General features: G+C 37.8%; 1 long non-coding RNA gene across 1 annotated transcript; it reads left to right on the top strand.

The window, feature by feature from the left end:
* Nucleotides 1–1035: 1035 nt before the first annotated feature.
* On the top strand, nucleotides 1036–12850 carry LOC131079909 (uncharacterized). Its single transcript, XR_009114077.2, has 2 exons — nucleotides 1036–1649; nucleotides 12239–12850. It is a non-coding gene; the product is annotated as an uncharacterized LOC131079909 (long non-coding RNA).
* The last annotated feature ends 308 nt before the right edge of the window (nucleotides 12851–13158 follow it).

Consider the following 13158-nt stretch of genomic DNA (forward strand, 5'->3'; position numbering starts at 1 on the left):
TTTGTGTACTACTATGACTATCTAGTCCGCTATGACTGCTTTTAATGCATTATGAAGCCTTCCTTATGACCGATCACCCTTGAAGACTGAAATAGGTTGCTTTGACTATTCGTTTCTTTGTTTATACTGTCAAGGGCGTCATGCTTACTTTCATTGTGTGCCTGCATTAAGGTTTTGCTGTCATATTTTGCTATGACTGCACTGACTGCTATTAATGTCCTTCTGGACTGTCAAGAGCTTTATGACTATCTTGGACTTTGAAAACAAAGCATTTGGATTAATCTGTGACTGCAAAATGACTGTTTTTGTACCTTTGCCCCTTTTCATTCTCCATCTTGTGATTGATATGACATTGTGAATGTCCAAAGGCCTATCTGATAGTTAAAGATAAACACGAGAACAATTACTAATGAGCAAGACATGATTGTGCTCACTGTTTTGTAGATCATTGACTGCAAGGTATATTGCACATCATGTAATGTCCCCAATTTTAGCAGACCATGGATTTTTGGAGGATTAACCTATTCTATGGCCCTCATAGGCTAATGAGGTTGGTTAGAGGGTTTTTTGAGGGTTGTAACATCTCCAATGCTCGGAGACTTGTAGATTTGGCCTTCGTTCGACATCTTTTGAACTTCATTTGCTACACTTATTATTTATGGTAAGTTAAAAGGAATAGAGAATAACCCTTTCTATTTTTAGAAAGTGTATTTGGTCACATGGGAAAATAATAGGGGAGACTCTTGTTTCAGACGACATATAAAAATGTTAAGTATTTATGAAGTTATTATTATTATTTTTGTAGCCAAATTAATATTAATTTATTTAATGACTTATTATAAAGTTATAAATTAACTTTGTGACTTCACTTAAGTTGAGGGTCTAATCATCATAAGAGGGGGCCAAAATATTATAATTAATTCATAAGCACATTTTCCTAAGTTGGGGTATTAAATTAAATGAAAGATATAATATGTCTAAGAGTATTTAATGTGCTTTATGGAGAAATTCGAACCTTCTTGAAGGGGTTTTTATTTGGCATTGAAGTTCGAACCTATTATTATTGAGCATTGGATTTTGGTGTAATTGTTGAGAGAAGAAAGCTAAAGGTTTTTTTCTGCAGATTTGTGGTCATTGGGAACGAAGCCTCCCTTTGATTTGCATAACTGAGATGGTGAGAGATCCACCGAGGGGTTGCAGGTTGGAAAGGATAAATCAGTCCTTTCATTTGTGCTTAAAATGTGTGGCCAAAGGCCAAATTTGCTGAGTTCGACTGGAAGTTCTTTGGAGATAATGTGTGCTTAGAGTCTTCATTGATACTGCTATTCAAGAATCGATTTGCATCTCCATATTTTGACTTTTTAGAGTCTCATCCATTACCAGTCAAAATTGCAGCTTCAGAAGGACCACGATTTTATTCATGGAAGCCCATATATGCATCGATTTCCCTTCCAGCTGGAACGCTCCATTCTGAGGCCACTATAATGAAATTTGGTATTTGAAAAGAGGCTTGGAGGCTGCGTATAATTTTACTCTACCGCAGAACAAGGACAGCTGAGAGAGGGCAACGTCTTGAGCTAAGCAGGAACTCACTTCATCAGATATTGATTACTTCTTTCAGCTCCAACATAGGACTCTTCCATAATCAGGTTCCTCTTGTAATTCACAGCTGTTTGCAATATCAATTTAGTTACTTAATGTTGCTGTTGTAGGAGAACATTCAAAATCAGAAATACATTTATGATAGTTGCATGCCAACTGTTTGATATGATGTCCCTTGGCTGTAAGGTGTTTATTTGTTCTTGCATGAGCCATGTATTGCATTTGCTACTTGTAGGTTAAACAATTAGCTTCTCAAATTCAAGGCATAGCATCTTTATGTTCGAAATTTACACAAGCAAGCAAACTGAAATATCATAACAGTAAACTACCCCTTTTCACACCAAGTGTTTGACAAAATTTCCTGAGGGTTAGAGCGGCAAATTGGGAATCATGACTCTGCTACTACAAGTCCTTTATGACCCGATGACGATGCAAAGAAATGATTGTTCTTCTAACAAATATTCACCTCATATGGGACTGCTTATTACTATCTTGACAGTGAAGGGACAATACTCTAAACCTCTGCCTTTCTTTGCATCACACATTTGATAACTACCCTTCTATACAGACTGTTCATCACTGTCCCTAAATACCTCTGTCACTCTACTTTATGGGCTGTGATCTCTTGATAGCTTCACCGTATTTTCTGAATTTTTTTATATTCTGGAAAAACAGTGAATCCAAAATGATTTTCCCTTGAATGATTGTATTTGCTTGCATTGAAGACTCCTAGATCACTGTTCATTTGGTATTGAAGGATTGTGAAGTGCTCTTCTTGGCATGAGGATTTGCCAAAAACCACCATTATGCTCATTGATACTAACCATTCCTTAACATCTCTGCAAATATCTGACCTCTATTTGCTATGACTGAGAATATAATTGCATTACTAACAAACCTTTGATATCTTTAGATCTGCTCTGTCATTTGCTGTCCATAAAGATTCTCTAGGGCTGATTCTAAATCTTAGAAAAACTTATATAAACCCTAATCCTTTACACAAACAAAGCTATCTTTCTCTCTTAAAATATAAAAAGAGGTTTCCATAGAGAGAAAGACAGACTTATCTCTTTGAACGATGATGTGTTCAAGCTGCCTCTGAGACTATTGAAGCTTTCTCCACGTGCCTTCTCCTTGTCATGCCTTTGTGATATTATTTGCACATTCTGAGACTAACACATGGAATGAGTTTCCTCTTCACAAATGGACTGAAAGAAATAACGTGATACTCGCACCCATTCGTCTTTCAAAAACCTGTTAAAGATCTGATAATTATGGCTGCCATTGTGAATCGGTAACAGCAAGAAAACTCCAGAAACTAGAGCTTCTTGGCATAATAACTCACACCTCTGCTGGAGAAACCCTGAGTTCAGCTATGCTACGTGGAGAAAGACTTCAAGGTATAACAAAAACAACTTTGACTTTGATTTCCATATAACGTGGGAAGCCTTTCTTCCTTTCAAAATACACACTCCCTCCAAAACACAAAAAAGATTTCACCTTAGCTTAGAAATTTGACTCAAAAAGATGGGAAAACTAATGCTATACCCCCTCCTTGTTAAACCAAAGATATAATTTATAAAAGTTGACCACCTTTACACATACAAACTCCAACTTTAGACCATAAGACTCAAGAATGATAAAATGCTAAATCATCATGCAATTTTAAAGCGAGGCTAAAATTGGACAACACTAGGCACACCATCTCATGGTGGTGACTGATAGTACCATGAGGCCAAGGGGGTGCAAGGAGTGCTCCGCCCTTGGGCTTAGAAGGGAAGGATGTTCCAGATGGCGACGGCTATTCTCCATATAACATGACACTTGATCAAAAACACAAATTTGCATAACACAATTGTTTTTCAGCAGACTTTTTGCATTTTTACAGCATTGAGAAGGTAGATTAAGAGGATCGATCTAGTAGAAATCACGTAAAAATCAATTGTTATTTGTAGATTTTGTGTTTTTGATCATGGGTTGTTTTGTATGGAAAATAGATGGTTCCATTTGGAACAACCTATTGTAGTTTTGCCTCAAAACCTCTACCATGGTTGACCATTGAATTAAGGAACCCCAATCATAGGGAGGAGGATAAGGATGGCATGACGAAGGGGAACGTTTATAGGTTTTCTCACTAGGTACACCACCTCATATGAGACACCGAAAGGCCACATGAGGCCAAGAGGGATGGTATATCCGCTCTTGGGCCTAGGGTAGAGGATCTCTTGGGCACCTTATCATATCTCCTTATCCAAACTCCATTATGGTTGAACCCTAATAACAAATTAGATATGTTATACGATTAAAATGATTATGGATATACTCTTAAACCCTATTAATGGTTGACCTTATAAATTGCATCTTCAATATTTGTCTAACATGATTGCAAGATCTTAGCAAGGAGTTAATTTTGTTTTACATCTTTTCGGGTAAAGTTATATCTCTTAAGTATATTATGTTCCGTGTTTATTTGAATTTGTGATTCTAGGGTAAATTATAGGTTAATCTTGAAAGGGGACATTACATTCGTAGCTACTCAAGCAACTCTTCTCCAAAAGGTGAAATAGAAAGAAACTATAGAAGGAAAACCATAGAAGGGTTTAAGGTCATACCATGTGTTGATGTGTTTTTCATGCATATGCGAACACAGAATAAAATACCAAGGTATCTTATCCTCTCTTGAACAAAGTTATTTGAATGCTGAAGATTTGCCTAAGGATCAATCGAAATAGCTCCAAGGTTCTTATATGTAGGGTCTCTACGTGTGGATAAGCTCTTGTGGTATGCTGTGATTATGTTGGAATCACAAGGGGACTTACGTTCGACTGTCTGAGCGTTTGATTTGCTGGAACTCAAGTCCTATCTACTCACCGGAATAATGAAGAAATAGCAAAAGATTGAGGGTTCAGGAAATCTATTCTAGGACCTAGAATGTAAGAAGGTAGATGAACAACTAGGTGGAGTTCTACTGGGTTGGGCCTCACCATCAGGTTGAACAATCCGACACCAACTCAGTGCAATCTTCTAAGGGATGCGTCGAATATGTTCAAATCATTACACCATTAGACACTGATCACCATTCAAGTTAATGCATGAACAATAAATGCATAACAATTCGAGATTAAGTTCATTCAATGCCAGTTGACCACGCAGGGCGCACTTACAGTCAGGAAGAGGCTAGTGGTTTGGACTAGGTGGATTCCACATGAGTGCATTTAGTAACTTTTTTCATTCAATCTAATCGTTTACCATCTAGAACGAAGATTCAACAAGAAACCATGCATATTGCAAAGAAACAACACACTTCACCATAACTTTGATGAAATCATTTACAATCAAGACAACAATTTCTTGCCTTCTCTTCCTACTCTACTCTAATTTCTATTCTATTTGTTATTCTATTCTACTTACTATTAGTTGTTAATTATTAACTATTAACCAACCATTAACCCTTACAAATGAAGAGCCAAAGCTTTATGTAGAGAGCTCCTTACATTTCAATGGCTCAGATTGATTTACAATCAATGGCTAGGACTACAAGATGAAAACCCTAATTAGGGTTTGTTACAACAAACTCCTTTAGCCAATGAGAAAATTACATTTCATGAGTGTGGACCAATAGATGTCAGGGGTAGGTGCCTCAAAGTTTGTGCCATCACTGGTGAGCTAGGTACATTGAATCTGGACATGCTGAGGTGGAGCTATTTGACTAGAGGAATAGTGATTGGATGCCACCTCGTCTCACACCTACCTATTCAATGAACGTTGAGCAATATTTCATGATACTCAATGTGGTGATGATGAGAAGCTAACTTTGATTAACTCTTATGAAGCTATCTGTTTCTTCAATGTACCCTTGCACTAACCTTGGTTGATCCTCTTTCGTCCTTGATGTGCTTGAGGAATGATGTACCTTTCCTTGACTCTCTTGTGTTTGATGAGGCCTTTTCTTGATTTCGCATAATAGTGATAGGAAGTCATGGTCAAGTCACCTTCTCTAGTAACTCATCTTGCCTCGAAATGTTTATAAGATCCTTCTTCTGATATCTTGTGAACTTCTTGAGAATAGCTCTAACACTTGAAGTCCTTTGATTTTAGCAACATCCTGGGTACTTTCTCATGCATCTAAGTGTCCTTGATGATGATGAAACTTGAAGAGGTCGCCCTTGTCTAGGCTTGATCTTCCTCCATCTTGATTTTGTTGATCTGCAAAACAAACAAAAATGGTGTCAAGCACTTATGATATATTCATCCTAACATGGTATTTCTCACTTCAAACCTTTAACAAGAAGGCATTAAGATCAATTTCGCTTTAGACCCTCTGGAAAGACAAGCCCTATAATGAAATTCACTCTGGACCCTCTCCAAGGACAGACCCTATAATGAAATTTGCTCTGGACCCTCTGGAAGGGTCAGGAGCAAAATTAGAGGGTCAGGAGCAAAATTAGCAATTTTGTTCAATTTTCCTTCATAAAACTTCATTTCTCATCCTTTTCTTATCAAAAACAAATCTTTTGCCTCCAAAAATGCTTAAGAATAGGTTTCGCTCAAGGGCCTAGGCAAAACAAAAGGCCTCTTGGGAATTTCGCTTTGGACCCTCTAGAAGGGTTAGGAGCGAAATTGGCATTTTTGGACAAAATCTTCACAGTTTGTGACCACAACTCACTCAAATGCATGCCTAAGGATGCCTCTAAGTTCAATCCACCTCAATCAATGCTAGGCTTGATACAAAATTGAGAGCAAAAGGAGGTTTCAAGAGAATTTGCTCTGGACCATTTGGAAGGTAAGTATACATCAATCTTCCCTCAACTACGCCATAGGAACAAAGATCTTGGTCTCAAACAAGGAGTAAAATAGAGGTTTAGGAAATTTCGCTACCCTTTGGAAGGGTCAGGAGCGAAATTCTTCCTTAGGCTCATTTCACACTTCTTTTTCCTTCAAATCACCTTAAACTTGACTTATCAAATCTCCTCTTATCATCATCAAGTGAATTCGCCCTCAACTTAGCCTAAAACAAGATCTTTTTAGTGAATTAGGCGAAATAAAGAGTCTTTCTAGGAATTTTGCTCTAGACCCTTTGAAAGGGTCAAGAGTGAAATTTGCATTCTTAGGCTCAAATCTCATTCAATTTACCTTGGACTTGTCTTTTCCACCCCTACCTTATCATACTCAAGCCAACTTGCTCTCAAAGTGATGTCCACTCAATGCTCTTGGTGAGGAAATAAGTCTTTCTAAGGATTTTGCTCTGGACCCTTTGGAAGGGTCAAGAACGAAATTGATGTTTTAGGCTCAAATTTTCCATCATTGACTTCATTTTCAACCTTTTCCTCATCAAAACAAGTGTTTTGCCTTGAAAAATGCTTGGGAATGGATTAGTTCAAAGATTTGAGCAAGGTTTAATGCTTTATGAAGAAATTCGCTCTAGACCCTTTGAAAGGGTCAGGAGTGAATTTGCTCCTTTTGGCTCAATTCACATCCTTTTTTCACTTAGCTTTGTCTTAAACTTGATCTTTGATCCTTTTCTCTCCATGATCTTGCAAATTTTCCCTTACTTTTGCTCAGAATGACAACCATTCAATGACTTTGGTGAAGAATTAGGTCATTTGGGGAATTTTGCTCTCGACCCTTTGGAAGGTTCAGGAGCTTGGATAAATTTTGCTCTAGACCCTTTGGAAGGGTCAAGAGCAAAATGTGCAGTTATGCCCAAATTCATGACCTTCTCATCACTTGACTTTGTTGCACACAGCAATTCTCTCTCAATAATGCCATAGGGACAAGGTTTATGATGCCAATTAGGACCAAGAAGGGAGATCCAAGGAAATTCGCTATGGACCCTTTGGAAGGGTCAGGAGCGAAATTTGAGCAATTAGTCTTAGATATCATCCAAACACTCAAACTTCACCCTCATTCACACTGGTCTCACCTTAGGACATGCTAACAAATCACCTTAAGGAGGTGCCTAGCTCAAAACGTTGGATCAAAAGTGCATCCTGACAATCTCGCCTAGGTACCTTTGGAAGGACAGGACCTAAAGAGGAATTTCGCTCTGGACCCTTTGGAAGGGTCAAGAGTGAAATTCATATTTTCACTCAATTTATCCCTCATTTTACTTATGTTTTGACCTTGGTCCACGCTAGGAAGGCACCCTAAGGGTCTACTTTGCTCAAATTTGGGATCAAAAGGCAACTATTGACAAGTTCGCTTGTGTACCCTTGGAAGGTACATACCCCTCTAGGAATTTCGCTCTGGACCCTTTGGAAGGGTCAGGAGCGAAATTTCTCTTTTTGCACAAACTCCCAATAGAACTTCATCTCACTTGGTTGCAACTCACTCACAAGGCCCGCATGAATCAACCTTGCCTCAATCACACCAAAGATTTTGACCTAAACAAGGAGATCAAAGGAAATTCGCTCTGGACCCTTTGGAAGGGTCAGGAGCGAAATTTGCGATATTGTTCAAATTCTTCTTTTCTCCAAATTTCCATGTCTAAGTTCGTCCAAGGCGTCTCCAAGGGTGGATTCAAGCTAATTTCCCCTCAATTCATGCCTTAAAGCGAAGGTTTTGTCCAAAATAGGAGTCAAAAGGGCGCTAAGGAAGATTTCGCTCCTGTCCCTTTGGAAGGGTCAGGAGCGAATTTTGACAATCTAGCTCAAATTTCTCATTCAACTCTCAAGTTTTCAAGTCTAGGTTTGGTCGTTAGGCATTTCCTAAGGATAATCAAGTCAATTTCACATCAATCAATGCCTAGAAGTAAAAGAACTACATTATTCCTCAACTGGACCAATCTCAAACCCTCAAAGGGAAGAATCCTCGAGAACACCTACTCACATACCTCCATTCACTTCTTAACTCAATGACATAGGCCTCAAAAGGCAAGACTCCTAACATGATACAAAGACTTCCTTTAACTCAATCAAGACTCGACCTTAGAAGCAAGACCCAGGCCTAACCAAGAGGAAACTTTCAACAGAGACCCTGACCTGGACCACCTACTGACCCATTTGAGCCTAAGCAGACCATCCTATCCTAACGAGCCCTCTGGCGACCCTTCAATGCAAAGACTAATAGCCAAGAACCTAAAAGACTAAGCCAGGAAGACTAACCCTAGAAAGCAAAAAGCAGGGATCCCCATTTGCAATGGGGCGATGTGTGAATACGTCACAACACCATGTAACATGTCGTTATTTACTAATATCCATTCTGAAACAATTCCATAGCTCACAGAGTTTATTGATTAGTAAGAAAACTCAAAATTCTTGGATTACTGTTTCATAATTCAATATGAACATTCCAAAATATCTTATAGGTTCATCCCTTGAAATAGAGACTAGGTTAATTACTTAACAAAAGAAATTCTCTTTGTTTGCAATGACATATTTTAACCATTATCATAAAGCTCAGTCATAGATATCAATAAGCCATAGAGGAAGTACATGTGACCTTGTATATCTTACAACATAGGTATATCTTTTCCTTAGCCATTATTACTACACCAATCAAACACCAGATAGTTAAAGAAGACTACATTTATGAAGTTAATCAAGGATCTCACAATTAATCTAGGCCACTAATAAATCTAGCAAATTCAACATGATATACTTAATAGATATGGAGCAAAACCAAACATATAATCATGCCCAAACTCTTAGGATGATATCTAAATGAGTGCTATCATATCTCCTCAAGTAATTTCCATTTGAATATATTTGATAGTTGATACAACCCTTCTATAGAGGTCCTTAAAGCAATATTTTTTTATTTTTTTTTAAACTCAGGGGTATCCCCGTGACCCTACCCAGCGTCCTCGATTCATGAGGTGAGCAGAGGCAAGACTAGTCCCCTGAGGATGCATGAAGTCCCCGCAAGCCCTGTGCATCGGGATAATCCAGGCAAAGAGTCGAACTTGGGACCAATGGGGAGCAAACCCACAACCCAAACCAACTCTACCACCCATGCGGGCAGGACCTTAAAGCAACTTAACATATCTGTTTGAACTTTACTAATACCATAACACAAGGTAGGATACTAACAACAATTGTTATTAATAAAATAGACTCTCTCTTTTTCCAACCTAATCTACCTTTATAATCCTATTCTTGATTGCTTCAATGATCTTTAAGCACATTATTCATATCAAGGGTATAGTCAATAACATGATCGCTTTCCCCTATTCCACAAGATAATGATGGACAACAAGTTTATTTATGACCCCAAAATTATAAACCTTAATACATAAAATATGTAGACAAAGCAATTTTTATTTCTACTTAGCATTATTGCAAAGATCACGCCTTAGGGAGATTACAACTCCATTTGAGTTTGCCAAAAAAGCCCTTAAAGGAATGTATGCGTCTTCAACTCTCTACTATGTGGTTAACAAAGCCATACCATGATCGGTTAGGTTTCCTCTTAAACACTTAAAGTTTGCACACTATTTCCTAACTGAAACTCAAGTTAACCAAACATCACTATCTAGTAGACTCATAACAGCTTAATAATTTTTAGTACTCTGTCTAATCAGTTAGACAACTTAGCAGTTTTAAACATAAATACCAGGCAGCCATAAAATTGGTATAACTTCCTCATTTCTCACTGGAATTCAAAACTTTAAAATGTTTCATAAAGCTAAGGAAGAGCAAGATTAAATCTAGAAAGGAATTAAAAATATTAATCAAAACGTCAGAGCAGTTTTTTCTGATATCAGCCTGATGTTTAGGGCTGTAGCCAAGATTGCAGATAGTCTACACAATCAAAGACAACAGTATACTTCTGCCAGTTATCAACCACCTGTCTCGATGTTAAGTATGGTTATCATGTTTCAATCTACCACTCTTTCAATCATTAGGCTACCAAAGTTTTACACCATTTCTTAAAAGCTTTAGAGTACAACACTATTCAACTGGAAATCATAATTTCTACCTTATTCTAACTATTTTACCATTTAACCAAGAGGATGTAGGACTGCATTTCCAGATGAATACAACTTTTATCACCATAGCTTTCCTAATGGAATCATTCCCTGAGTATGTCAAGTTTATAGTGATTTATGGACTATATTGTGTTAGTTGACACGAGAAGCATTCACTTTTCACCATGCACAGTAAAGTAACACCATCCATGCCAAATCGAAAATGTGATCGTTGTTATGCTTCTTACAGATACTAACAATTCCTATATATGAAATCAGATTACACAAGATCACGAGCAGATGACACAGTTTAATTTTGAGTTGTTAAGTAATAAAAGAGTCATAGCCATGCTGTGAGTAGGGATGACAACCATCCCAATAGAAATCAATTTTCAAACAATCTTTAAACTTTGAAGAGCATCTATACCCATTTTCCCCGACTTCAATTTAAGCGTAGGAGGCAACATACTATTTTATATTCAAATAAAGGTTTCTAAAGCCATTTTTACATACCTATTTTAAACATATCCTTCTGTCAAGGTGTTCCATCGTTCTACATTACTTTCAGGCATTTTGTCAAACAGTTCATATGCCTTATCTATGCTTCTCCATTTCCATTCATGTTTCCTATATGAATGCGTAGAGAAAAAGAGAAGCTATAAAATTTAGTTGATCTGCTACTGAGCATATTTCCTACTTGCAGTCTTTTTCTTTCCCCACCACCATCATTCCCACTTTTTTTCTTTGTTAAATCTTTACTTACATGTCCAAAAGCCAACTTGGATGGCAAACACATAGCTGGGAAAACATAAAGCTGACTTCTGATTTGACCCAAAATAATTTAATAGCAATGACAGTACCTGACTTCGCAGCTCTTATGCTGCTCTGTTATGTTCTTCACTCCCCTCCCTGAACCTGCAACCCCTTCATGCTTGCTCTTCTCCTTCCTGAATCTGCAACTCCTTCACTTCTACTCAAAAATCCCCTCGCAGTCCCTTGTGTTCTCCACCAAAACTCCACTATCCTTTACGTTTTGATGGAAGTCCATAACCAGTTCCATCGCCCTCAGTTCTGCACAGAGGATGCCATCAAAGATTGTGGAGTCCGGCTTTCTATGCATGCCAACTGCAATTGCTTCCTGGTTTCTAAACTCTTATTATCAAATCCATTTCCCTGCTTTCCCCGTCCCTTCCTGCACACTTGATGAATGCAGAGAGGGGATGACATTTCTCATTAATGGCACGATAGAAAAGACTCATTCTTGCACCGTAGGTTTGTCACCCCATCCTCTTCCCCGGCTGGGCTTAACCAGCACACACTAAGCTTTGACCACTTAGGTGGCTGGTGTGGGCCCAGTTCCTTTCACCCTCCGTTTCTGTTCAAAAATTTATGGCCGTTAATTGTTCAAGTTCAATTTCAAATTCAAACAGCTCCCGCATGTAGGTCAGTGGATGCCCGTAAGCTTTTGATCTCCATTGGATTTCATCTTTCCTTTGCATACACGTCAGACAGAATAATCCGGTGACTTCAATCAGGGCTTCCATTAATATCACAGTCGAAATGCTCTGGTAAACATGTATGCAAAATATGGGCCTAGACAAGGCACGTGAACTGTTTGACAGAATGCCTCAAAGAAATGTGATCTCGTGCAACGCTATAATTCAGGATATGCACAAAATTCATTTGTTGAAGAGGATTCAGAAACTTCCAATCAAATGTAATTGGCAGGTCTTGAGCCAGGACTCCGCAATCTTTACCAGCATTCTCTCTGCCTGCGACAAACTTGGAGTTCGAAAACGGGATGTGGACATCCGTTACAGGTTAAAGCAAAGAGGATTTTTGTCAGATTTCGTAGCTGCAACTTCCCTTGTAGGCATGTATCCAAAATGTGTAAGCATAGAACAGGCACGTGAACTGTTTGACAGAATGACTTCAAGAATTGCTTGATAAAATGCCATGATCCCAAGATATACAAAATGTGGAAGCATAGACAAGGAACCTGAACTGTTTGTTGAATGCCTCAAAGCACACTGATCTCATGGAACGCCCTGGTTGCAGGATATTAACGAAATGGATTTGTTAAAAGGGTTTTAGATACTTGCAACCAGATGTCAGAGCGTTTTCTCTGTCTTTGGCTGTGTTTATTATAGGAGTTAAGCGACGATCTGTATCTGGTCTTGATGGTTTGTAATGGTCTTTATGATCCGTATCTGGCCTAATTTGTTTAATTTGGTAAGGACTTGAATCTAGTGTCTATGATAGGCATGCACAATTACTCTGTAATCTAGTAAGACTTATGTATAATTTTTGTGATCAATAAAAAAAAAGGTACTTTAATTTTTTGTGATTGAGAGATAATTTGTGGAGAATTCATATCTGATCTTTCATATCGTTTGTATTGGCAAATTATATTTGAGAGTTTATTCTTAACTATATTTACTAGATGGAGTGAATTAGAAAGGATCAATTAATAGTAAATATTAAGTCCTAAATATAATCTTATCGTAAAATAGTAATTAATGAAATATGATATTATTGATATGATCAAAGATTGACTATTGATTGATGAAGATAATGAAGTTGGTATGGTTAAATTTTTAAATGTTCGAGATAGTCATGTATGTGGATCATAATCAAAATATTCTTTT

This window comes from Cryptomeria japonica, chromosome 10 (assembly GCF_030272615.1).
Source record: "Cryptomeria japonica chromosome 10, Sugi_1.0, whole genome shotgun sequence".
Taxonomy (NCBI): Eukaryota; Viridiplantae; Streptophyta; class Pinopsida; order Cupressales; family Cupressaceae; genus Cryptomeria; species Cryptomeria japonica.